This window comes from Labeo rohita, chromosome 11 (genome assembly GCF_022985175.1).
Source record: "Labeo rohita strain BAU-BD-2019 chromosome 11, IGBB_LRoh.1.0, whole genome shotgun sequence".
Classification (NCBI taxonomy): Eukaryota; Metazoa; Chordata; class Actinopteri; order Cypriniformes; family Cyprinidae; genus Labeo; species Labeo rohita.
The window spans coordinates 8473215-8499491 of NC_066879.1; the positions used below are offsets into that span (position 1 = coordinate 8473215).

The 26277-nt window shown below is 34.8% G+C and overlaps 1 protein-coding gene across 3 annotated transcripts in view; it reads left to right on the forward strand.

The window, feature by feature from the left end:
• The first annotated feature begins 779 nt into the window (after window positions 1-779).
• elovl1b (ELOVL fatty acid elongase 1b) overlaps window positions 780-26277 on the forward strand; it is a 36022-nt gene continuing 10524 nt past the window's right edge. The window contains exons 1-3 of one of the 3 annotated variants that reach the window (XM_051122311.1): window positions 782-897; window positions 1161-1237; window positions 24280-24368. The gene's annotated coding sequence lies outside the window, so the exon portion shown is untranslated. Of the gene's footprint in view, window positions 898-1160; window positions 1238-24147; window positions 24369-26277 lie in introns of those variants that run through there. The other 2 variants (XM_051122313.1, XM_051122310.1) reach the window with 2 other exon arrangements.

Here is a 26277-nt window from a genome sequence, read left to right on the forward strand (position 1 = left end):
TTAAAGTAACAAAATATACATTATAAATATATATCAAAATGTAATTATAATATAATTATTAATAGATTGATATATCATATATTAACCTACAAAAAACGGAAATTGTAAAATGATATATTAAAAAATATAATATTTATAATATTTAAAAATAATAGATAGATAGATAGATAGATAGATAGATAGATAGATAGATAGATCATATATTATAAATATATAAAACAGGCTCCATTATAAAAATCTTCAAAACTGTAATATAAAATAAGATTTAAAAATGTTGCTTTATAATATTTAAAAATCATAGAAAGATAGATAGATAGATAGATAGATAGATAGATAGATAGATAGATAGATAGATTATACATTTAGATACAACCAATAAATTTATACATAAATAAAACATAAAATATACATTATACATATATATCGGAAATATATATTTAAAAAGTATAAAAAATAGTTAATAGTAGATTAATTAAAAATGATAAAAAATATAAATATAGTCACACTGTATAAATATGTATATATAAAGAGAGATTTGAAGAGAGTAAAATAATAAAATGTGTTCCATGTGTAGAGGTTTACCTGGCTGACTCGTTATTTGGCTGTGTCTCAAACCCAGTGCTGCCTACCTAGACAAAAAGAGCGCCACTCGCATCGCGTCTAGGATGCCCAGAAATGCAGTCTAGGTAGGAATGAAACTAGGTTTGGAGACACAGCCGGTGCCTACACTCCCTCTCTCTCTCCCTCTTTTTCTCTCCTAGGGCTGGGTTGAGCCTACAAAACACCTGAGGGGAAACGCAAAAGTACAGTTGTTTTTCCAGAGCAGAGCAGGACGAGTGAACCATCTTCATCCCACCTGAAGAGCTCTGAGACGAACACTGCTTCATCATTTCACAGGTTAGTCGGTCTCGAGAGATGCGCATAGAAAAGGATGGAAATATTTGTCTAGAGTTTAGAAAATTAGCGTGTTCTGTGGTGCCGGGATTCATGTGATGACTTTTAATTTGCGCAACATCAAGAACTTTTCAGTTCACACGTGGTTTTACACAGAAAAGTGACATTTCGTAGAGGTACAGAAACTTCTGTTCACTCCGCCTCTCAAAAGCAGCGATTGGTTTAATCTCAGCTCCTGATCGCGTTGTTTCCTGTCTTTTGTTCAGGTGTGTCCTAAAAAGTCCTGATCCGAGAAGCCAGAAGCATTTTAACGATCTCCTGATAGTACTTGAACCCTTTACAGGTGAGTTCTGAATGATTTTGACCGCTTCCATAGATCAGCTCTACAAAAGTGCACCTGTATTGTACAGTGAGAATTGTGCGATGTAAAATACCAGTAGTGGAAATATGTAAGTACGTAGTATTAGCAAATAAAACGAAATGCAAGGTTTAAATGACAAAAATATAAAATAAAACGCAAGTAACAGTTAAAACTAAACAACATGAATAAGTTACAGGAGTAAAAATAAAATCAAGATAAATTATAAAGTTTAATTCTGTTATAATTTTTCCATAGATGTCTGTTTACAGTGCATTCGTCAGAAAGTACAGTCTTGATTTTGCTGTGAAGTATTTACAATTCTCAACAATTTCCAGATCAAATAAGCCTGTGACATTGACCATATGAACTTCAAGGTCAGATTTTCTTTTGCTGAAGCACAAGATGCTCCTTGAATCATGCTGAAATCATGCTGGAGAACACGATCATCAGCTTTTAGACTTGCGTTTCATGCAGCTCTATAGAAATTGGCCATAATAAGAAATTAACAGTGCAAAATTCTAAAGTTGAACAAATACGTAGTGGTTTAGTTGAACTGTATCATGATTTTCCCCTTGATGCCAGTGTGTATTGTGTATTCTGTCACCGTTTCTATAGTGGGATTGTGTCTGCTGAGTCTGTAGCTTGTCAAAAACCTTAGTTTTGATTGACTTACAATGCATTCAAAGTCTACATTGTAATGCGGGAATCAAACCCTCTAACTAGATTTTCAAGTAGGGCTTGAAGAGATTTCATCTCTTTGAATTACTGGTGTCAAAGCAGTAGGCTATTGATTTATAGACTACAAGTTATAGTTTGAAAAGATGGTTTACCCCAAAAATGAAACTTGTTTGATCATTTACTTACCTCATGCCATTTATTTTTGAGTGAACTATCCTTTGAAGCACCGCTTGTATGTATTGTAATAAGTGATTTATTCTGCATCTGAAGAAGAGGTGGCAGATTTTTAGTTTACTGGTGTGTATATGTAAGGAATGTAAGGAATTATTATTATTATTATTATTATATGGGTCAAATCAGAAAATTATTTTTCAGAAGTTAGACTTCAAATACGTTTGTACCATGATTTACAGAAGACTCACTAAAATGAAATTTAGTATAGTTTCTTTACAAAAAATCTTGTCAGGCAGATTTAGAACAAGAGTCATTAAAATTACATTAAAAACTCATTTAAGGATCACAGTGCAGCTTCCAAAAAAACTAATTCATTGTCATTTTAAATCATTATATTCATCTGATACGCTGAATGATGATTTAATGTTATTTCACCCATTTTTTGACAAAATTTGAAACATTAAAGCAGACACTTTTAATATGCAGTAAATTTAATTTGATGTGGATGTCTCATCTTTGACCCGTAGACTTTGGTGATCTCCCTTTCAGAAATGTTTAACCTCAGCCAAAGATAAGTGAAGGTGACCCGTCCCTCATGGTAATGTTATGTAATGTTAAAATAAAAGCTTCAGGAGCTTGTTTACGGACTTGTTTATAGTAAAAACTGAGACGTTTACTATACGAAAAGGTGTCATTGTGTCTTGTAACACAAAGTTTATTTAGTTTAGCTCAAGTTGGTTTACTATTTAATTGCTTTGTGAATGATCTGTAGCTCTTGGTGTACTGTTGTATTCTGCAACAGATAATGTTTTTACCGGACATGAGAGAAGAGCTTCATCTCAGCTGTTAGGGTGTTGAAAGATTGTTTCACTTGCTAAGTGTTTTGCAAGTTTCCTCTTCACAGTTCTGTTAGTTTCCGCCGAAGGGATGATTGACACCTTGCCAAGTTTTTAGTAAACGCCCAATAACCTTTTGCATTCTTTTTGTGGGCTGGTAGGTGCTTTGTTATTATAAGAAAGACTGCTCCAGTAACACTTATATTAGTCAAGTTTCACTTAATAGTGTATTTTTTTTTATGCATTGTTGGTTATATTTCAATGTGTATGTGCAAGTTAATGAACTCAAGTCATCTTTACCTGTCAAAGGTGTCTTTGGTAAGAGTTACTAGGGTTTTCTAGATATATTTTTAAAGTTGGCTATCTTTTTTAGGAATGCGTGTTTATAGATCTTATTGTGTACAGAAAAATATGTTTACGCTGTTCCATAATCCGTTACACTTGGATGTGTGTCACAATGCAGAAAAAAAGATCTGTTGCTACTTCCGTTTAAGGTTAACTGTAATGTTAGATTCCCACTTCCCACTTCTTTTTTTGGTCATTTGTTCTCAGAAGTGAGAAATTGGGGAAGTTCTGGTTTGCAGTGACTGCAATGATTTTCTGGGTAGTTTTGTGTGATACAAATCTATATTAAATTTTGATTTAAAGTTTTTAGAACTTTTCAATTTTTTTTTTAAACTAAAGAATTGTTTTAAAGTGACAGTTCACCCAATATGAAAATTCTGTCATTATTTACTGACCCTTAGGTTCTTCCAAACCTTGGAGTTTTTGTGTACTGTTGAATGTAACTCACCCAGTTGTCGTCTAAGATGTTCATGTCTTTTTTTTTTTCTTCAGTCGTAAAGAAAAACATTTTAGGATTTCTCTCCATATAGTGGACTTCAATGGTGCCTGTGAGTTTGAATTCCAAAATGCAGTTTAAATCCAGCTTCGAAGGGCTCTAAGGGATCCCGGCTGAGAAAACGATTGCTTATTTTCTTAAAAAAAAAAAAAAAATGCAATTTACAATTTGCTTGTCTTGTCTAGCTTTGCGTGTACTCTGGGTATACCATCTAATTTTCTTCTCCAACTTTAAAATCGTCCTACATTGCTGTTTTACCTTTTTTGTAAAGGGCGTTGCAGGTTCACTGGGTCGGTACTTCTGCAGTGATGTAGGACAATTTTGAAGTTTGAAGAGAAAATGAGATGGGAGTTTTTCGACATACCCTAACTGTCTTGAACTGGAATACATAGAGTTTATGCAGAGTTAGGCAAGACGAGCATTTGAGGTCAAAAAGTATATAAATTGTCAATTTTTTAATAAAATAACCAGTCGTTTCGCTAGTTAAGACCCTTGTTTCTCAGCTGGGGTCGATTAGAGCCCTTTGAAGCTGCATTTAAACTGCATTTTGGAAGTTCAAACTCACAGGCACCATAGAAGTCCTATATACTATATATGGAGAGAACTATATGGAGAGAAATCCTGAAATGTTTTCCTCAAAAAACATAATTTCTTTACCACTGGAGAAAGCAAGACTTCATGGATGACAAGAGGGTGAGTAAATTCTCTACATTTTTGTTCTGGAAGTGAACTTCTCCTTAGAGAAATATTGAAGTTTCTGAACAATTTTTAGAACAAATAAGCACAGTTGTGACATTTACCATATATCAGTGTCCATTACTTTGTGCGAAAGGTCAAATTTTCTTCCATTGATGCCGAAGATGCTTTTTGAATCGTTCTGAAATCATGCAAGTGAGCATAATTATTTTTTAGAAATTCAGCTTTTAGAAATTCTAAAATAAATTTTCTCTCAAATTATTATGCTGATGTTATGATTTCTAATGATTTTTAATATAAAAACACGTTAAAGGAGAAGTCCACTTCCAAAACAAAGATTCACATATAATGTACTCACCCCATTGTCATCCAAGATGTTCAAGTCTTTCTATCTTCAGTCGTAAAGAAATTATGTCTTTTGAGGAAAACATTTCAGCATTTTTCTTCATATAATGGACTGATATGGTGCCCCGATTTTGAACTTCCAAAATGCAGTTTAAATTCGGCTTCAAACGATCCCAAATGCGGTCCCAAAAGTGAACATGCAAAGAAGATCAAACACCCTTAACAAAAAATGGTAAAACAGCAATATAGGACGATTTTGAAGTTGAGGGAGAACATGAGATGGGAGTTTTTCAACATTCCCTAACTGTCATGAACCAGAAAAAAACAGTCCAGGCAGATTAAGATAAGACGAGTGTTTGACATTAAAAAGTATATAAATTGTATTATTTTTATGAAAATAACCATTCGTTTCGCTAGATAAGACCCTTCTTCATCGGCTGGGATTGTTTGCAACCGCATTTGGGATCTTTTGAAGCTGCATTTAAACTGCATTTTGGAAGTTCAAAATCAGGGCACCATATCAGTCCATTATATGGAGAAAAATGCTGAAATGTTTTCCTCAGAAAACATAATTTCTTTATGACGAAAGAAAGAAAGACATGAACATCTTGGATGACAATGGGGTGAGTACATTATATGTGAATCTTTGTTTTGGAAGAGGAATCAGAATATCAGAATATTGCCATTGTGATGTTTTAACTAATGCAAAATATCTGCCAGTTTGGTGTAATGTTGATATCAGTCACTGTAACATTTTGTGGTGAAGAACTACTTTAGAGAGCAATGGGAATGTTTGGAGCATGTGTCATTGACTGTGTTTCATGAGGTGCATGAAAGTGTAAGCGCTGACATTCCAAACTTCTGTAATCCAAACACGTTTCTCGGCCTTGCTAAATCAAACAATTACGTTGTAGTTTAATTCCATTCATTCCTGAAACGAGGCATTCCCCTATGACATACTCATTCCTCTCATAATATAGCACTGAGTAAGACAGATCAGTGTCTTACTAATGTGACAGCCTAATGTGACAGCTTGCACGCTTTTTTCAATGTCATTTCCAGTAGTGGTGTCTGGTTTATTTCAGGGGGAGCACCTATTGAAATATTTTTGAGTACTTTTTTTTTAACTGTACCTGACACAGATAATGGCATAAATGGCATATTAATGGTGTTCTATGTCATTTTGAATTTTTTTTTTATATATCTATTTATTTATTTTAAAATTCAGTTTCTTTTAATATAAATAATTTTAAAAATGATAGTTCACTTGAAAATAAAAAATTCTGGTCCCCGTTGATGTCCATTAGTGATGAGAAGTTCGGATCATTTTACTGACTCGGACCTTTGAGTCTCGTTCAGCAAAATGAACGAATCTTTTTTCGAATTATTTTGTTCATTTTAGCAAAATATAATACAAATGTTACGTGTTATTTCTCTAACACATCTACTGCTTACATAAACGTTGATCACACTACAAACAAGACAAAACTATAATGCTATAAGAAACAGAAAAGATTAATTCATTGTTTACCTGGGTCTTTAGTCTATGATTAGCTCACGTCACCTCTTATCTGACAAGTTTTTGAGTTTGAGTCGTTCGTTCATCACGTGACAGCCCCATGAGATGAACGAACGACTCCAAAAACCAGAAGACTTGAAACAGCTGAACTAATTCCAGTACAGAACCTAATAGGATGTTGCGCATGCGCGACTGAACGAATCACTCCCTGAGATGACTCGTTCGTCCCGAGTCACATTAAAGATTCGTTTAAAATGAACGAATCGTTCAAGAACGACCCATCACTAATGTCCATAGTGTTTTCTTCCATGCTATGGAACTCTATAAGGACCAAAACAGAAGAAAGAAACTCATACAGGTTTGTAACAACTTGAGGGTAAATGAGTAAATGATGACAGAATGTTCATTTTTGGGTGAGCTATTCCTTTAATACTCTAGATTTCTGTTTTGTTTAACATAAAATGGTCATTTATGCCCAGTTTACCTAGAAATGTCTTTAAAAATCTGTATAACCTTGTCTTCTGTGTGATTTAATGGTCATAGTTTTTATTTTGGGGTCAGGTGTCCTTGCGTGTTTCTGTTACTGATCAGTTCTTGCACTGGCTATTGAATTGAGCACCTGTCTTGACAGATTAGTTTGGTGTTTTTTGAGGTTTTGGAGTCTTGACAGTGGCATGTGTCAGACTGGTTGGGCTTTGGGTTATTTTGGTGCAGCGATGAAGTATATGTGTGAAATGTTTTTTATATACCACAGAAATGGAGAAATACCTGTTTGCAAACACTCTTGGCTCTCTTTGACAAGTTGATTTTAACCTGTTTAATGCAACAATGCCTGCAGAAAGTCTTTGTTGAAATGTCACCAGACCCTTCACAGCCAATATTACACATAACATTTGTGTCTTGGCATTATCATTATTCCGTGTTGCCATGGTGCATTGTTATTAGATAAGCCATTTGTTATAAAGCCCTCAGTGAGGTGCAACAGGGAGCTTGTGAAACATGAGAGCATTTTTTTCCCCTTTGAGCTTGAGACAAACACACATTCTTAACCCAAACTAAATTAGTTTGCTGGTCTTAGCTGGTTTGAGGTCAACCAGTCTGGATAACAATGTCTTTGTTCACTTTATTTATGTTTATTTGACCCAGGCCAGAAGTTTATCTGCTGGTTTTGCTTTATGGCCATACAATTTGTTTTAAAGGGTCATCAAACCCAGCGGTTATTGAACGTTTCTGCAAAAATAGGTGTGGTGCAGCTTCTTCGAATTCACTCTCACTGAGTTAAAACTTCAAAGCTTCACACAATTGCATGCTGCAGTTACAAAATGAACAAAAATATTATACATGGTTTTGTAGGCTCACAGTACATTGACTGTACTAAAGCATAAAATACCATGTTTGCAGATGTTTAGGAAACATGCTGAGGTCACATACTTGTTTCTTTGAAAAACAAGCCAGTTATTCTACTTATAAATGTACATTCCACATCGGAACGTCTGTTTTTGTTTTGGTCCGTGTAGTTCCACCCACTGCCAGTTTATCCAAAAGCATTTTAACACCCTGGGTTGCCGGTTGACGGAAAACGAAGTGTATTTCAGCCATGCAAAGCCAGCAAATGAGCGTCAGAAATAGCAGATTGTACTTAACCTAAAAAGCTTTGGCGAACAGTTTATCAAGTAGGGGCAAAAATGTCATATCCCGATTATTTTATTTTTTTTTTTTTTCCTCAGGAGTATCACGATTTACATTTTTATCATGATTCTATGTCATGTTGGTTTTACTGTTTTGCAAGTTGTCTGAGCAATACAGCCAAACTAATTTCCCTTTTTTAAAAACAAAACAAAGTATAAATAAAAAAGAACAGCAAATATTTAGGCCACAGTGAGCGAAGATAAAAATCTTTATTATTTTATCTTTGTTATTTAAAAATGAGAACAAAGATACACATTACAAATAAACAATACAAATAAAACAAACATTGCTTTATTTTTCAGGTACGGTAGGTGTATTTAGCAGTAGCATTCAAGAAATTGAATGAACAAATATAAAAAGTGAAACGCTGTCAGTGTTGGGGGTAGCGCATTACAAGTGTTATGTAATCAGATTACTTTTTTTTAAGGAACTAATAAAGTAACGCGTTACTTTTTAATTCACAAGAAAATATCTGAGTTACTTTTTCAAAAGTAACGGCAGTTTAAAAAAAATTGTGCTTTATTGTTTTGTTTTTTTGCCAACCCTCCTGTTCTACTGTACAGACGTAAATTTATTTTTCCTCCTGAGGCTTATTCATTTCACTTTTTGGTGTGAAAGCCAGAGCTTTTACATTTGCTAAAAATAGAACTGTTTATGTTTAAAAAACAAACAAGCCCTGCCCAGATTAAAAGCATAACGCAAATGTAACTAGAAAGTAATGTAACGCATTACTTTCCATATAAAGTAACTAAGTAACGTAATTGGTTACTTTTTTATAGAGTAACGCAATGTTGTAATGCATTACTTTTAAAAGTACCTTTCCCCAACATTGAACACTATATACTTATACACTTCTGAATACATCAGATGTACATTGATTCTAAATAAAACAGCTGCATTACAGTTTTTCAGTCAAGAGCAGTGAGTGATTTTTCTCTTTGTGTTTTGCTGTTTTATTAACATTAAAAGAGTAGTTCATCCAAAAATTCTGTCATCTGTCAATTCTGTCATAGTGGTTTTTATTATACCATCATTTACTCACTCTTAGGTTGTTTTAAACCTGAACAAGTTTCTTTTTTCTTGAACGTTATCTATTTGATCATTTTTATTATTAAATTGGATGGGGATCAGCTACTGTTTGGTTACCCACATTCTTCAAAATATCTTATTTTGTGTTTAGCACAAGAAAGAAATTAATACAGGTTTGGGACAACATGTAAGTGAGTAAATAATGACAGTATTACAATTTTTGGGTGAGCTATCTTTTTAATGACAAGCAACAGCATGTTTAGTACTGCCACTTTAAGAGCTGCACACATCTGTTTTTCTCTCAGTTGTTTACTTTTACTTTGAACATAAGCAACTGTGTTTATATAAACCTTGTGTGATTTGACAGTATTAGGGCAATCAGACATGATTCATAACTTAGTTCAGTAATTGGGCGGTATTTGACAGGCTTTTAGTGTGTGCACGCTTCAAGTGTACACGCACTGGAAATACGCATGTTAGATCAGCACACATATGAAATGTTTGACCGGCAAGACTTTAAAGCAACCTAATGCACTTTTGTGATTGTGAATAAGTACAGTGTCTTATGAGTGTAACACTACTGCTGAGTTAACACTGTACAGTATAATGAGACGGAGGCGCCAGAACTGCAGCTGATAGAATAGCACGATGCTACGATATTTCTCCAAAAGCAGATCATGGAGACATTTTTATTTTCCACGATCAAAAATCATCGTATCACCACTAAGTATAATTCTCTTCGCCTTACATTATCAGTTGTTCTTATTCTTTGTGTGCATCCTCAATCTGGCAACCCGCATGAGCGTTGAGCCCAAGGGGGCGGGAGAAATGACTCGCTCCAGTATTTTGAATTTGGACTACAGTACCCATTTCAGCTGCTCACTTTCTATATTACATACTGCACATTTAATGCACGTATTAATGTACAGTAATTTGCATTTGTAATTTTCATTGAAAATATACTTTAATGCACTGTTGCATTTTTAATAACTTTTGAGCCTGTCATTTAGACTCTCATGAATGAGGCTATGCTATTTTACAGTTTCAATTATCTGTCACTATAAAATCAAAATGCTTGGAAAGCTATTTCGCAGTGTGTACTTTAGAAGGGTTGCCATGTCCACTTATTATAAGCAACACTTATGTCATTAAAAGTCTAAATGTATCCTGTGGTTTCATGAACTGCATGTACAGAAAGGCAAAACTCTGATACATGTTTAAAAATGTCATTAATGGTGTGCAGATGTACACACCATTGTAGATTTCGGTTGTAGTTTTAGAAACCTGAGCTACTTGGAGCCAGACAGGTTCTTTCATGATGCCATTTTGCAAGAGTGAATATTTCACCCAGTCAGTCACTCGCACAATGTACGTTTTTTTGCTGTATAAGCAGTCAGGCCTGTAAGAGTGGTTTTGCTTACAGGGGCTGCGCTTATTATTTTCTACCTCCCTCAGTTCATACCTGCACTTTCCTCACACACCCCTCAGAAATGAGCACTGTCCTGTGGAGCAGCACATGCTGACAAAACTTATTGCAATTACCTTAACACCATCTCATATTTATTAACCACTGCGTAAACACACACCCATGCATTGTGCTAATTATTCGATGACCTTCAGGGCAGTTCACATTTTTATGCAGGGCTGTTTCTGGGTATGAAGGTTAAGGGAGCGCCAATGAGCCCCTCAACGCCCATGTTAACATAATGATATAGCATGAGATACATCAAATTCGTAAAGACAGGACTTATGTTTTGTCAGCATAAAATACTGATCCTAACGGAAAGCAACAGTCCGGTATGTTGCCAAGTTGCTCCTCAGGTGAACGCAACTTCTATTTGAAATTCAATCGTAGCCACACCCTCACCTCAGCAGATCTCTTAACACCTACACAGAGAGCATTTGTGATGGGATAGTCCCAGATTTCCACTGGTATGGAGAGTGGGTGAGTGGGAGGTTGGGAGTGTTTGTGTTTAGAAAGTTTGGGGCCAGAGTTCATTATACAGCCTAGTTGAGTTGTAAAAGGAATTTACTAATGAAAACTGTCATTTTCAGGCAGTAATAGTACGAACGCAAAAGGCTATAGAAACTTGAGTAATGCATTTTCTGTCAAGCCTGTCAAGTTTTTGGACTTGACTTGCTGGAATGAGAGTAATTTCCTTGTCTTTGTGTCGTTACTGACACGGCTCTTGGTTTTCGTCTTTGAAGGAGAGCTGTACTGTCTTGTTCCTCTCGCAGATCGAATGTCTGATAGTAATTTTATGGATTGCTTTGTTAAAAAGAATGAAATTGAGTAAGTTTTGTGTTATCTGGGTTTGAGGTGTCGAGGAGTGTAGTAAAGTTAATTTCAAATTTTCATCAAATTCCATTTAATAGTTTTGCAGAATTTCAGTTTTACTTTTGGAATGTTGGAATGTTTTTAAAAGAAGTCTCTTATGCTTGCTAAGGCTTGCTTTTACTTGATCAAAAATACAGCAACTGTAATATGTGAACAATTATTAATATGTTGATTTGATAATCAAGAAATATTTATAATTATTATCAGTATATCAAACGTGATGCATTATATTCAGGATTCTTTGATAAATATGAATTTCAAAGGATTTATTTGTAACAGTTTTTTTTTTTTTTTGTAACAGTGTAAAAATCTTTACTATCACTTTTAATCAATCATGTGCATTCTTGCTGGATAAAAGAAAAATTCTGACCCCAAACTTTTGAGTGGGTTGTTTAGTGTCAATATCTACGTAAATACTGTATCACAAAAAGCAGGAACTATATACAGGTGCATCTCAATAAATTAGAATGTCGTGGAAAAGTTCATTTATTTCAGTAATTCAACTCAAATTGTGAAACTTGTGTATTAAATAAATTCAATGCACACAGACTGAAGTAGTTTAAGCCTTTGGCTTTTTAATAGTGATGATTTTGGCTCACATTTAACAAAAACCCACCAATTCACTATCTCAACAAATTAGAATATGGTGACATGCCAATCAGCTAATCAACTCTAAAACACCTGCAAAGGTTTCCTGAGCCTTCAAAATGGTCTCTCAGTTTGGTTCACTAGGCTACACAATCATGGGGAAGACTGCTGATCTGACAGTTGTCCAGAAGACAATCATTGACATCCTTCACAAGGAGGGTAAGCCACAAACATTCATTGCCAAAGAAGCTGGCTGTTCACAGAGTGCTGTATCCAAGCATGTTAACAGAAAGTTGAGTGGAAGGACACACACCACACACAGACGTGTCAAGGAATTTGGCTACAGTTGTCGTATTCCTCTTGTTAAGCCATTCCTGAACCACAGACACATCAGAGGCGTCTTACCTGGGCTAAGGAGAAGAAGAAGTGGACTGTTGCCCAGTGGTCCAAAGTCTTCAGATGAGTTTTCAGATGAGAGCAAGTTTTGTATTTCATTTGGAAACCAAGGTCGTAGAGTCTGGAGGAAGTGTGGAGAAGCTCATAGCCCAAGTTGCTTGAAGTTTCCACAGTCTGTGATGATTTGGGGTGCAGTGTCATCTGCTGGTGTTGGTCCACTGTGTTTTTTGAAAAGAAAGTCACTGCACCCGTTTACCAAGAAATTTTAGAGCACTTCATGTTTCCTTCTGCTGACCAGCTTTTTAAAGATGCTGATTTCATTTTCCAGCAGGATTTGGCACCTGCCCACACTGTTAGTTAAAAGTTGGTTAAATGACCATGGTGTTGGTATGCTTGACTGGCCAGCAAACTCACCAGACCTGAACCCCATAGAGAATCTGTAGGGTATTGTCAAGAGGAAAATGAGAAACAAGAGACCAAAAAATGCAGATGAGCTAAAGGCCACTGTCAAAGAAACCTGGGCTTCCATACCACCTCAGCAGTGCCACAGACTACTCACCTCCATGCTAAAGTGAATTGAGGCAGTAAATAAAGCAAAAGGAGCCACTACCAAGTATTGAGTACATGTACAGTAAATGAACATCTTTTCCAGAAGGCCAACAATTCACTAAAAATTTTATTATTGGTCTTAGGAAGTATTCTAATTTGTTGAGATAGTGAATTGGTGGGTTTTTGTTAAATGTGAGCCACAATCATCACATTTAAAAGAACCAAAGACTTAAACTACTTCAGTCTGTGTGCATTGAATTTATTTAATACACGAGTTTCACAATTTGAGTTGAATTACTGAAATAAATGAACTTTTCCACAACATTCTAGGAAAGGAAAGGAAAGGAAAGGACGTGTGGCCAAGTATGGTGACCCATACTCGGAATTTGTGCTCTGCATTTAACCCATCCATGTGCACACACACAGTAGTGAGTAGTGAACAAACACAAACACACACACCGTGATGTATTATGCACATGTATTGTGCACACACTAGTAATATGCACATGTATACCAGAAATTTTATGAGTAAAATTTAATAAAACAAATCTTGATGTTACTGCGTTTTGCCTTTTTAGGGCAGAATATATGTCTTTATCACTATTAGCTGTACATTTCAGGTTTCTAGCCAGATGCATTGCGTCTTTGTGTGCAACTGTGGATGCTTTTGTGTTTGTGTGTCAGTTACAGTAGATATAAAAATAGGGTAATAAGAAATCAGGGCATACCCAAAAAAAGCCAATGAATTAAATGCTTTAACCTGATCTTTCTTCTTGTGGCCTAGTTCTGTTTCAGAGCCGCTTGCATTCACACACTCTCATTGGTGCCAGTGAGATAAATGTTTCTCGGCTAAAGAATCGGTCACCATGATCACTATCTTTTACCACTTCTGAGAACACAGATTCATTTGACACTAAATGAAACGTCACATTCATGCATGGGTGGTGAAATTCCATGTGCTGTGTAAACATCTCATCTCTTCTCTCATCAGCCTATGACTGTTTTCTGGTTCCGACAAGATGCTTGAGGAAGGTTCACATTTTTCACATTTTACTGTGATGGCGATTTCCGTGCATTTCCAGTATGGCTTGTTCGGCCAGCAGGAGGTGCCGAGATTTAATGAGAGGCGTTCTCTCTGACACACACTATGGTAAAATAGCATACTAATATACTACTCCTACTATTTACACAGTATGTATTGTACATGCAATATTCAGTGCACAGTAGTGTTAATTTTGTCAGCCATTTTTTTTTTTTATTTAGTCTTAGTCTTTTAAATGAGTCTTTGTCCTGTGTCAAATGTACTTTTTAGTTATTATATTTAATCTACCTTGTCCTGTTTTTTAATCAAGTTTCAGTCAAAGCATTTTATTCAATGCAAATTTTTCTCACATTTTCATGAGAAAATGTTGTATAATGGTTAAATTGATCAAAAGTATTATTTATCTTAAAATTATAATAATCTTTTTTACATTTCAGGTATTGCCTTTTTACCAATAAGCACAAATCAGTAGAACGTAGACTCATTCACCTGATTTAGTGTACTGATTTATTATAATATCAAAGACTCTGTCAACATTATACATACACAGATATTATAACGGTGAGTTTCCTAATATAGTAATTCCAATAATCCCAAATTGCAACAATGTTTCTGTATTGCAACAACAGTGGTTGAGTAAGTGCATTTGTTCAGCAACCACAAGCGCAAACAAAATAGTCGACAGACTGAATGACACTTTCAACCGAACACCTCACATGGTGATCGCTTAACTTTAGCTTACTTGTTTGTCTGCGTTTTCAGGTCTTCGTTGGCGTGATGAAGAGGGAGCATGTGCACATGGTTGCCAGATTGCAAAAAATAAAGCAAAACACCAGTTAGAAAATGTATCCTCTTAATAGAGAAGCTCAGATTTGGTGATTTTGAGCTCTTAAAATCTGACAAATGCACACATGAAAGTGTGTAGAGGCATGTAAAGCAGTCCGAAGAAAATAAGATATTTTTGTGTAGTTTTTATTTTTTAAAATACATTTTAGTCTCATCTTTTATCGTCAACAATATTGCATGTTTATGTTTTTGTTTTGTATTTCGTTTATTGATCTTATTGTCATCTCGTCATCGTCTCATTTTAGTAATGGGGAGAAAAGCTCATCAATGGACACTTTTAGTAATAGTTTTTGTTAACAAATTTAACACTAGTGCACAGTATGCAAATTTTATGTATCTGTGAAATACAGTGAAGCAAAGCACCGGGCAGAAATTGTATGCTTTTAACAGAGAAGCCCTTATTTGGGTATTAAAGCTCTTGATATCTGGCAACCGCACACATGAAAGCATGTGTAGTAGAGGCGTGCACAGCAGTCCACAATAATATTGCCTCCCTATATATATATATATATATACATATGTATGTATGTATGTATGTATGTATGTAGAAAATAAGAGATTTTCATGTAGTTTTAATTTTCTAAAATACATTTTAGTCTTGGCTTTTATAGTCAACGATATTGCATGTTTATGTCACGGTTAATGTTTATTGATTTTCGTCTTGTCATCATCTCGTTTTATTTGGAGGGAGCTGGTCAACGAACATTTTTCTTCATAGTTTTCATTAACGAAATTAACATAAGTGCAGAGAATGCAAATTTTCTGCATCTATGAAATACAGTAAAGCAAAGCACCGGGCGGAAATTGTATGCTTTTAACAGAGAAGCCTTGATTTGCTAGCATAGTAGAGGCATGTACAGCAGTCCACAATAATATTTTTTCTTTTTTTTTTAAATAAAAAGAAATTTTTCCTATCATTTTTATTTTTTTTTAAATGCATTTTAGTCTCGTCTTTTATCATCTATGATATTGCGTGTTTATATTGTCACAGTTATCGTTTATTGACCTTATTGTCATCTCATTTTAGTCATGGGGGAAAAAGCTCATCAACAAACGTTTTTCGTAATAGTTTTCAATAACGAAATTAACACTAGTGCACAGTATGTAAATTTAATGTATTTATGAAATGCAATAAAGCAAAGAAATTGTATGCTTTTAACAGACAAGCCCTGATTTGGGGATTTGAACTCTTGATATCTGGCAACCCCACACATGAAAGCACGCGTGGTAAAGGAGTGTACAACAGCCCACAACATATTTTTTTATTTTTAAAATACACCTTAGTCTTGCCTTTTATCGTCAACGATATTGCATGCTTATATAGTCTCTGTTATTTTTTATTGACGTTATCGTCGTCTTATCGTCATCTCGTTTTAGTCGTTGGGGGAAAAAAAAAACATTGTTAACAAAATTTACACTAGTGCACAGTATGCAAATTTTATGTGTCTATGAAATATAATAAAGCAAAGCACCGGGCAGAAATTGTATGCTTTTAAGAGAGAAGCCCTGATTTGGGGATTTGATCTCTTAATATCTGGCAACCGCACACATAAAAGCTTGCATAGTAGAGGCGCATACGTCAGTCCACAAAAATATTCTTTTCTTTTTTTCAAGGGAAAAAAAAAGATTTTTGGATGTATTTTTAAAAAAAATACATTTTATCCTTTTTAATTTTTTATTTTTTATAAGCAATATTGCATGTTGATAAAGTCATAGTATTGACCTTATTGTCATCTCGTCAGCGTCTTGTTTTAGTCATAGGAAAAAACCTTGTCACCAAACATTTTTTGTCATAGTTTTTGTTAACAAAATTAACACTAGTGTACAGTATGCAAATGAAATACAATAAAGCAAAGCACCAGTCAGAAATTGTATGCTTTTAACTCTTTGAACTCTTGACATCTGGCAACCACACACATGAAAGCTCACATAGTAGAGGCACGTAAAAATACTAGTGCACAGCATGCAAATTTTATGTATCTATGAAATCCAAGGATAACCGTCGTCTTGCAAAATGTGATGTAACTGGAGGAGCTACTGTGTGTAATACTGAATCCCACAGTGCAATACATATATACATGGATTTAAAAATATAACCTTAAACTAAATTTAATACCAATAAACAGTATACAGTGTACATTTCACAACAGTATTCCATTCACAACATGGTCAGTCTTTCTCTGAATTCAGAGAAACGTCCACCTACACACACACACACACACACACACACACACACACACACACACATACATACATGCACTCACTCACCCTTAAGGGGGTTGACAGACCGGTCGAGCAGGCTTAAACAGTCTGAGACACTGATCTCCTGTTTACAATAGGTATCTAAGTATTTGTATTGTACTGGTGAACTTGTCTCAAAGTCTGAGAGCGCATCTCCTCCGGCACCTCACCTTTCACCGACTTGACATCCAGCGGTCCTCTAGTTTAACTGAGTGAACGGTTGTGTTCATTTAAGCTGCGGTCACTGGGAAAATAAACACTCATGTGAGGAATCTTTGTGCATCTGCTAATGAGTAAAATGCTATTGATTTTTCTAATAAACCGTGTGTAGACCGTCCCCTGTGGATTGTTCAATCTGTTAATGATTACTCTCCAGCCCTACAACAAGACCAAACCTGAATACGTCTTTATAAATTCCCACAGATTTTAATATTTGGTGTGGTCTTGTGTAAAGCTTTCAGTAGTGATTCACGAGTTTGTTTCACCACTCATCTTTGCTTAAATTAGATGACATGTGGATATCCTGAGGTAGTTCTGTGCTGCTCTTTCTTAAGGCAGTTGTTCATATTGTTAGTCATGAAAACGGATCAGTGTGTTTACTTCGTGATGTGTAGCTGCATTGGTTGCTATAGTGTTGAGTGTCAGTAAGTGACCATGAAGGATGTATATCACGTTATTTTGTCATCACTGTGCCATGTGACATATGGAAAGCTGAGAGTGTGATTATATGTATTGTAGATCTAGGAAAATGGCTGCAGTCATCTTATTTTTAGCCACTATGTCATGTGGTTTCATGTCAAATATATGTAATACTTCTCTATTTATGATTTATTACTTTTTTGACCTCATTTAAATAAGATAAAATGCTAATATACAGTATACACTAACACATTGTTCAGCCACAAAATAGTAAATACATTTATTTAATTATTTAAGTTGATTTTGTTTTATTTAAATAAATAAGTTAATTAAACGTTATTAATATTCATATATATGTGTGTGTGTGTGTGTGTGTGTGTGTGTGTGTGTATGTGTACACATATATCTATATATGTGTATATGTATGTGTGTGACCCTGGACCACAAAACCAGTCATTAGGGCCAAATTTTTTTAGATTTATACTGACTAAATAAGCTTTCCATTGATGTATTGTTTGTCAGGATAGGACAATATTTGGCTGAGATACAACTATTTGAAAGTCTGGAATCTGAGGGTGCAAAAAAATTCCAAATATTGAGTTTTGATATATTTACAGTAGGTAATTTACAAAATATCTTCATGGAATATGATCTTTACTTAATATCTTAATGATTTTGGCATAAAAGAATACAATGTATTTTTGGCTATTGTTACTAACTATACCCGTGCTACTTGAGACTGGTTTTGTGGTCCAGGGTCTTTTATTTATATTTATATATATATATATATACAGTATATATATATAAATGTCTTTTATTTATATTTATATATATATATATATATATATATATATATATATATATATTATTATAAAAGGAATAAAAAGGAATAATAAATTATATTGTTAATAAAATAAAATATAGTTTTTTGTTTAATTTTTTGTAGATGTATATAACTTAATATTTAAAGTTTTAAACACTTTTGCTTTGGGTAAATACTTCAACTTTGTTCTTCAACTGCTTTTTTTAGGATTTTTTAACATTTATTTTAATTATTACTTTATTTTAAGTTATAAATGTGGCTTAAAAAACTTCATACTATTTTCAAAAAAAGTTTCAATTATAAATTCTAAAGTTTTTATAATCATTTTTAAAAAGGTTTTTAAATATTTTTCCATGTAAAAACTATTATATTACAAATTAATACAAATTAAACCATGTTTTCATGCTGATCATGTAGTGTGAGGAACAAGTACATAGAAACATTCATGCATTTTTTTTTTTAATAATTTATAAAGTCATTCGTATTTGACATCATAAACATTTCAGTGTGCAGATTATGTTTTGTTTAGTATTAATTTAAATTGTGACTTACTGCAGCAGTTCATTAAACTACGGGCTGTGCTTCAAATGCGTCATGCCAACAGAATTTGATGAAGTCTGCATCTGTATTTGATGTTGCATATTCAAGATTAATCCTGAGATATTTAAAACCCACTTTGGTTTTGAACACACCCTATGCTACGAATGCTAGCGTGAGAATTTGCTTTGCTTATATTCAAATAGAGTATGCAAGCTGTTTATGAATCTTTGCATAAACTAAAACAAAAGAAAGTGGGCATTTTATAACGATCTGTTTAAACCATTCATATGTGTGTCACGTTTTTATGCAGATTTCTTTTCTGACTGGACATAGTTCACTTTATTTGCATGAACATGACAGTTTAGCTTTTAGATTTAGCTTATGCAAAGCAAGCTCAGGGTGTTTTTAATAATGGTCTGCGTATGGTTAGTGAGGGCCGTGCTCTTGTTGGTCTGGGGGAGGTTTTTAGTATTTATGAGGGTTAGTAATTTTATAGATGCTGGCTTTGTGTTGCAGGGTGTGTTTCTCTGTTGTCCTTCTGGTTAGAGCGGGTGGTGTACAACAATGGCCCCCTTCATCATTACAGAGTTGCACTGATTTCTCGCCTCGGCTTGTGAATAATATTATAGGCGCAGGCTGGGGGGGGAAAGCAGTGGTCCGGGATGCTTGCACTTCAGTTTTCAGTACTACACTAAATACACTATACTGTATATTCGGGATGATATTACTGGTGATATTGTGATTATTTGGATTTTCAAGGTTGTGACTAGTTTTGTGGTCTTGTGCAACATTAATCGGCGTGGACTCCCTTAAAAACATCAGCAGTAAAATCTGTTACAGTTGGGATGTTTGATTCATTTGTGAGTCAGTTCAAATGGCCTGATTCAAGTTTTTGTTTGCATCATCACTCAGAAAAGTTCATTGTCTCTGTATTGTATTTTTCATGTTTTAAAGGTGGCTTTTTCCGAGTTTAAGTGCTATAATCGGGTTTTTTGCTCCCGCTGTGACATGGTAAAGGGTCTTATTATAATATTAGCGTCCCTTAATCTGCACGTTTCCACCCATGGGGCCTCTAATGTACCAGTTCTAACGCCATGGCAAAAGTTCGCGCGAAGCATGCTAACTGTTCTGTCTTTGGCTGCATGGATGAGCACACAACACTATTTAGAGTCCCAGCCTCAGAGGAGATGAGAGCAGTGAATTTATTGATTTATTTACTTTATATTACGCTGCTGCCACACAGATCTAATATAAACATGCAATTTATTTCCCAGCTGTTTACCTTCACAGACATAACCGACTGTTTTTGTGTTTTTAAAACAAACTTTTGTGTTTTTGACAGTTTAAGCACAATAAGACATGAACGAGATCTTTCTTGTTTAGTATATGAAAATAGTGTTCGTGTATCACATTTAGCTTAGTTTAGTACTCGCACGTTGTGTGACAGCTGCTTTTTGTGCGTTCGCTTCAGATGTGTGCACTCAGAAAACCCTATATCAGAAGTTTAAATTAATATGGTTTAAAATGCATGATTTCAGCATGGTAGACATGATCATCAAAACCAAACGGATGTTTTTTAGCAAAGTGTCTGAGGAATGAGCTGTAAAGGCACAGCTCTATTCTGAAAAAAAGGGGGTGGGGAGCAGCAGCTTATTTGCATTTAAAGAGATGTGCACGAAAACAGCATGTTTCTGTTCCACTCAAAATAGGCATTTTCAAAATGAAATAATAAGTGATCTGTGGGGTATTTTGAGCTGAAACTTCATGGACACATTCTTGGGTCACCTGAGACTAATATATTGTAAAAAGGGGCATAATAGGTCTCCTTTAAAATATATTTTAGTTAAAAAAATTAAATAAAATAACAAGGAGTGTTTTTAAAATATAATTTAAAACATGCCTTGCTTAGTTTTAAATAATCATCTACTATGCTACAGAAACACACTTTTAGAATTTTAGAAGAATAGACTAATATTGATTAGAGATTTAATATGTATGTATGTGTATGTATGTGTTTGTGTATATATATATATATATATATATATATATATGGGAGAGTATATATGTGTGTGTGTGTGTGTGTGTGTGTGTATATATTATATTATACACACACACACATTCATATATATATTTAAGAAATATTTACAAGTATATGTATTTTTATGTATTTTCAAAATACAAATATTTTGATATTTTGTACATAACATATTTCTTGTAAATATATACATTAATTTGTGTGTATTTATATATATATACACAATGATTGCACATAGTACACGCATATTTATATATATATATATATATATATATATATATATATATTTGACAGTAAAGACATCCATACTGTTATGGATAAATGTTAAAGACAAATATTTTGCCTAAAAAGGCAAAACGCAGTGACCTTTTTAAAATTGAATAATCTGACAAATTTGTCAGATTCTGGGCTATAAAAATATAGTAATGTATATTTGTGTATAGTAACAATAATTTAGTTAATGCTTTTTGTGATAATTAACTGGTTTTCGGCATTGAAAAAACCTACTCAAAAGTTGGGGTTCAGTAGGATTTATTTATTTATTTGTTTGTTTGTTTTTAAGTAATAGTTTTATTTAGTATTGACACATTACATTGATCAAATGTGATGCTAAAGACATTTACATTGTTACAAAAAATTCTGTTTCAAGGAAATGCTGTTCTTTTGAACGTCATATTCATCAAAGAATCCTGAAGTAAATGTCACAAGGGTTTCTACAGAAAAAATTATGCAGCATAACTCTTTTTAATCATGTGACGCGTGGGATAGTTCACCCAAAAACGAAAAATGAGGACACTGTTAAAATAGTCCATGTGACATTAGTGGTTCAACCATAATGTTATGAAGTTACGAGAATACTTTTTGTGTGCAAAGAAAACACAAATTCAACAATTTCTTCTCTTCTGTGTCAGTTTTCCTTACTACTTTTCTGGGCCTTGAATGTGTCTGGTATATTGCTGTCCCTGCAGGGTCAGAAAGCTCTGATTTCATCAACAAAGGTCTTATGGGTTTTGAACGACATGAGGAAGAGTAATTAATGACAGAATTTTCATTTTTGGCTGAACTGTCTCTTTAAGGCTCTAGGAATGATGCTGAAAATTCATCTCTGCATCACAAGAATAAATGACCAGTTTTCTATTTTAATACATTTTAAAGTTTATTTTAGGGATGCACGATATTATCGGACTGATATCGGAATCGGCCGATAATGGCTTTAAAAGTAAATATCGGCATCGGCCCGATATGAAAAATTATGCCGATATGTCTTGCCGATAAGGGAAATATGTTAACTTGGTGTGCAGGGTGCGCTAGCGATTTGATCAGGTCAGCAGTGTGGCTCATTCTTGAAATAAAGTTTTGCCTGAATGGTAATTGCATTCACTGATTTCAATGGCTGCATTTAAACTGAGAATGGATGTACAGAATGAGGCTTTGGTGTGTGATAACAGAGCAAACAATTATAGCACGTGGCAGGTCCTATAATGCCTGTTCCGCAAGAAGTAGGGATGTCAGTCACGATCGCAATGTTTGCAATTGACATGATCAGCATTTAAAATAAACTGATCCCAAAAGTATTTACGGCGCGCGGCCGGTGAACCTCTTTCACCGACGGCGCTAAGGCAGAACACACCGTTACTCATACGAACATTTTTACGTGAGTATTATGACACAAATGAGGTACAAAGCCTTTTTTTAAATAATTGGTTAGCAGGCAAATGTTATACATAGCGACCATGGTCGGATTCATGCCGTTCGAGCCCATAGATTTAAAGCAATAGGCGGTTGTGTTCTGTTTTGCCGGTAGGTTACACATTTCCACGAACTATAATAAATAATATTTATAGTTTCTTCCAAATCCTCATCATCTCACCCTTTAATTTCGCAGGTTTATTATCTTGTCATTCACTTTTAATCCATGTTTTCATATCTCTTACTGTGGTAAACATGCGGGTGGAAAATAAAAGATTTCGTGGCAGTGAATTAAAAATTCGTTCATACGAATTATTAATTCGTTCCCTTATTTTACAAATTAACGAAAGAATAAATCGTAGGAACGAATGAACCAGTTGTAGTCATGAATTTTGTCCTGTTCGTGTCCCGCAGCCCTGTCAAAGCGCAGTGCAGCATATGAAACAATTAACCTATTTGTGGAAATTATAATTAAACATGAATTAGTGACTAAATTTCTATTACTTTCCACGTTGATCATGCCAAGAGGTGCTTTTGGTGTGATCGCTGTGTATAGATCCTGGTTTGTATTTGCTGCTTTAGCAGGAGCAGAAAGCTGCTTTCATCAACAGCGGTCTTAAAATGAAGCGAATATTGAGGAAACAAAGGCGGACCCAGGATTTGGTTTTCAAGTAAAAGACCGCTTGGTAAACCAGAGAAGATGAACATGTTGGTATTAGTGTGCAAAAAAACAAACAAACAAACAAACAAAAAAACATGCAAGCACTGTCACAGTCAGTCAGTTTAGTTTTACTTTAATTTTGAAAAGCTTGTTATCTTTGCCATTTGTCTCAGGTTATGGAGGCTTTCTTTTTTATGTATTTGATTCCTCAGTGTTTGCTAAACGTTCTGTAATTTATTAGTCGGCATATAATACAACATGTGGTGTATTCCGGGTATGCTTTTTATTGTTTCCAAACAAAAGGATATATCGGTATCGGTATCGGCATCGGCCAAAATGAACCGAAAAATATCGGATATCGGCAAAAATCCAATATCGTGCATCCCTAGTTTATTTCAAACATTTCTGTATTGTAAGTCAATGCAGTCTAGGTGAGCAAAAGAGACTTTCAAAATCATAAAATTATTACAGACCCCAAAGTTTTGAACAGAGTTGTATATACTTTTTCCGTATCGCCACACGTTAAACTGCAGTTTAAAAGTTCGACCTTACCAGCCATTAAGTCAAACATACAGAGAGACTTCTCTCTCTCTCCTACTCCCATTTTCAGTCTCTCTCTTCTAGTTTGCTGTCTCAGAGCCAGTTATTCATCCACAGAGTGAGTCAGGGTGGGAGGGACCGGGAGGCCAGCCGTACCAGTCACACCGTCATTTCTCTAACACACACACTTATCCTCTGTCTCCTTCCTTCCACTTCTTCTCTTTCCTGCCCTCTCTCTCTCTGTCTCTCCCTCTCTCCACTGCCGCTGTCCTGGTTTCTTTCTCTATCAGCAGCGAGAGGGGCAGACGCCGAAAGAAAAGATAAGAGTCGGGCCGCCGGCAACTGATCAGGACTCTCAGAGGAGGCAGGAGGTTATAAGGTGAGCCGTTCGTTTAGATTACACTTTTTCCGTTAGTACTTTTCCTATAGTCGCAGTGTGCTTTCAGTCACAATAAAGCGGAGACGTCGCATGTAGCTACATGGCGTTGTTCTTTTCTTCCTTTGTTTATTATTAACCCTAAACATGTTCCTTTTTTTCGACGCATGATTCACCAACAGGATGCCTGTTGCCGCAGCTTGTGTGTAACCCCACCCTTACCGTTCACTGTTGCGCGAGCTCTACTTTGACTTCTTAAAACTTTCCCTAATGCCCGTAAATGGATGTGTTACTTAGAAGTGCATTTGCTTTGGACTTGTAATTGTGTCTCTTTGCTCTCTAGGGAACGCAAGACTATGGAGTTGTTAGTGCTGTCTTTTTCTGCCTGTGGCTTTTGACCTGATGTGTTTTCTGGTCACATGACAGGCGGTCGAGAGCAGGGTGGTTCCCTGTCTCTGCTAGCAACCGTGTCATTTTACGCCTGCCCGCTAATTCTCACAGAGCAGACTTAAAGGGCCGGATATGGGTTTATGTTTTCCTTATGTTGAGAGATGGAGAGAGCGGGGGGAAGTGTGATGGAGTAAATGAGGACGAGGGACTAGAGCGCTCTGATCCTAAACGCTAACATACGCTGATTTATTTTTGCATTTGAAGAGCTTTGATGAGGGTGGTGTTACCATAAATGGTCATTGTGTTGGTCTCTTTTTCCTGTCGTATCTTCAGAGACCAGTGCTGTGTTGTGATGCTGGGGTTTAGCTTTCACTCAGTGACTAGCTGATTGTAATCTGATTTTGTTTATTCAGGTTTAAAACAGAATGACAATGAGGTTGAGAGTTGATCTAGACAGTGAATGACACTGGTCATTCGTAAAGTGAAGTGCTTTCTGGTGAATGTGAATAATGAAATATTTAGCCTTTAAGAAGTGAGCGTATTTTAGTGGCATTAAGATTTTTTAAATCATTACTTGCATCACTCTTGCAAAGCACTTTTTATGAATTTCTCATTACCAGAATGTAAAAATCTCGTTACCACTACTATTATTATGTGATTTATTTTAACAAAACATTTAAATGAGACAAGATAAAATATTGTAAGAGTATAGTAATTTTGCTGTAATAAAATACAAAGCCATTAGAATAATAAGAATTATTAGAAAGAATAATCACATTACAATTAATGAAAAAAATTCATTTTTAATTATGACAGTGCTGATGAAAACAAAATTAGGGAATAATGTTAATTTTCTTTGAATAAATATATTTATATTAAATTAATTAATGAATAACTATTATTATCATGACTTTGTCATTTATTTAGCTATTATTCATTTAATTTTTTTATTTTTTATTATTATTATTATTTGATTGTTTTTCATTTTTGGAGTAAAATAGGAGCTGGACATGGTTTTGTGAGAATAAAATAATAATAACATAAAAATAATAGTAATATAAAACCAAAGGTGAGGTGTATAACCTACTTAACCTATACATTATATTTTGAGTCATTAAAAATGTTTTTAGACAAACTTGTTTTGTGTAAAACATTCACATGCATGTCATGTTTACTGGGTATTTCTATTCTTTCAGTATTACTGAAAAATCAGTATTAAAACTTGTAGTTTCTCATAAAGACACATTCACACCTTTCACAGAATTGTGGTGTTTGTGTTCAATACAGACTGTTTATTGTGTAAATTAGAGGTTTTCTAGCCCTGAGGTTTACTAACATTGTGGCCACTCATAGTGTTGTAATTCTAAAGTATGCATCCCTCCCTAAAAAATATTCGTTTAAAGTTTCATCAGGACTGTCAATCCAAAAGCATATCCCATCCACCGGGACATAAACGCCAATTAGACCCAGCCCAGGCAAAGTTCTTTTGTGTGTTTAGATGTGGCTTCCATGAGTTTCCACT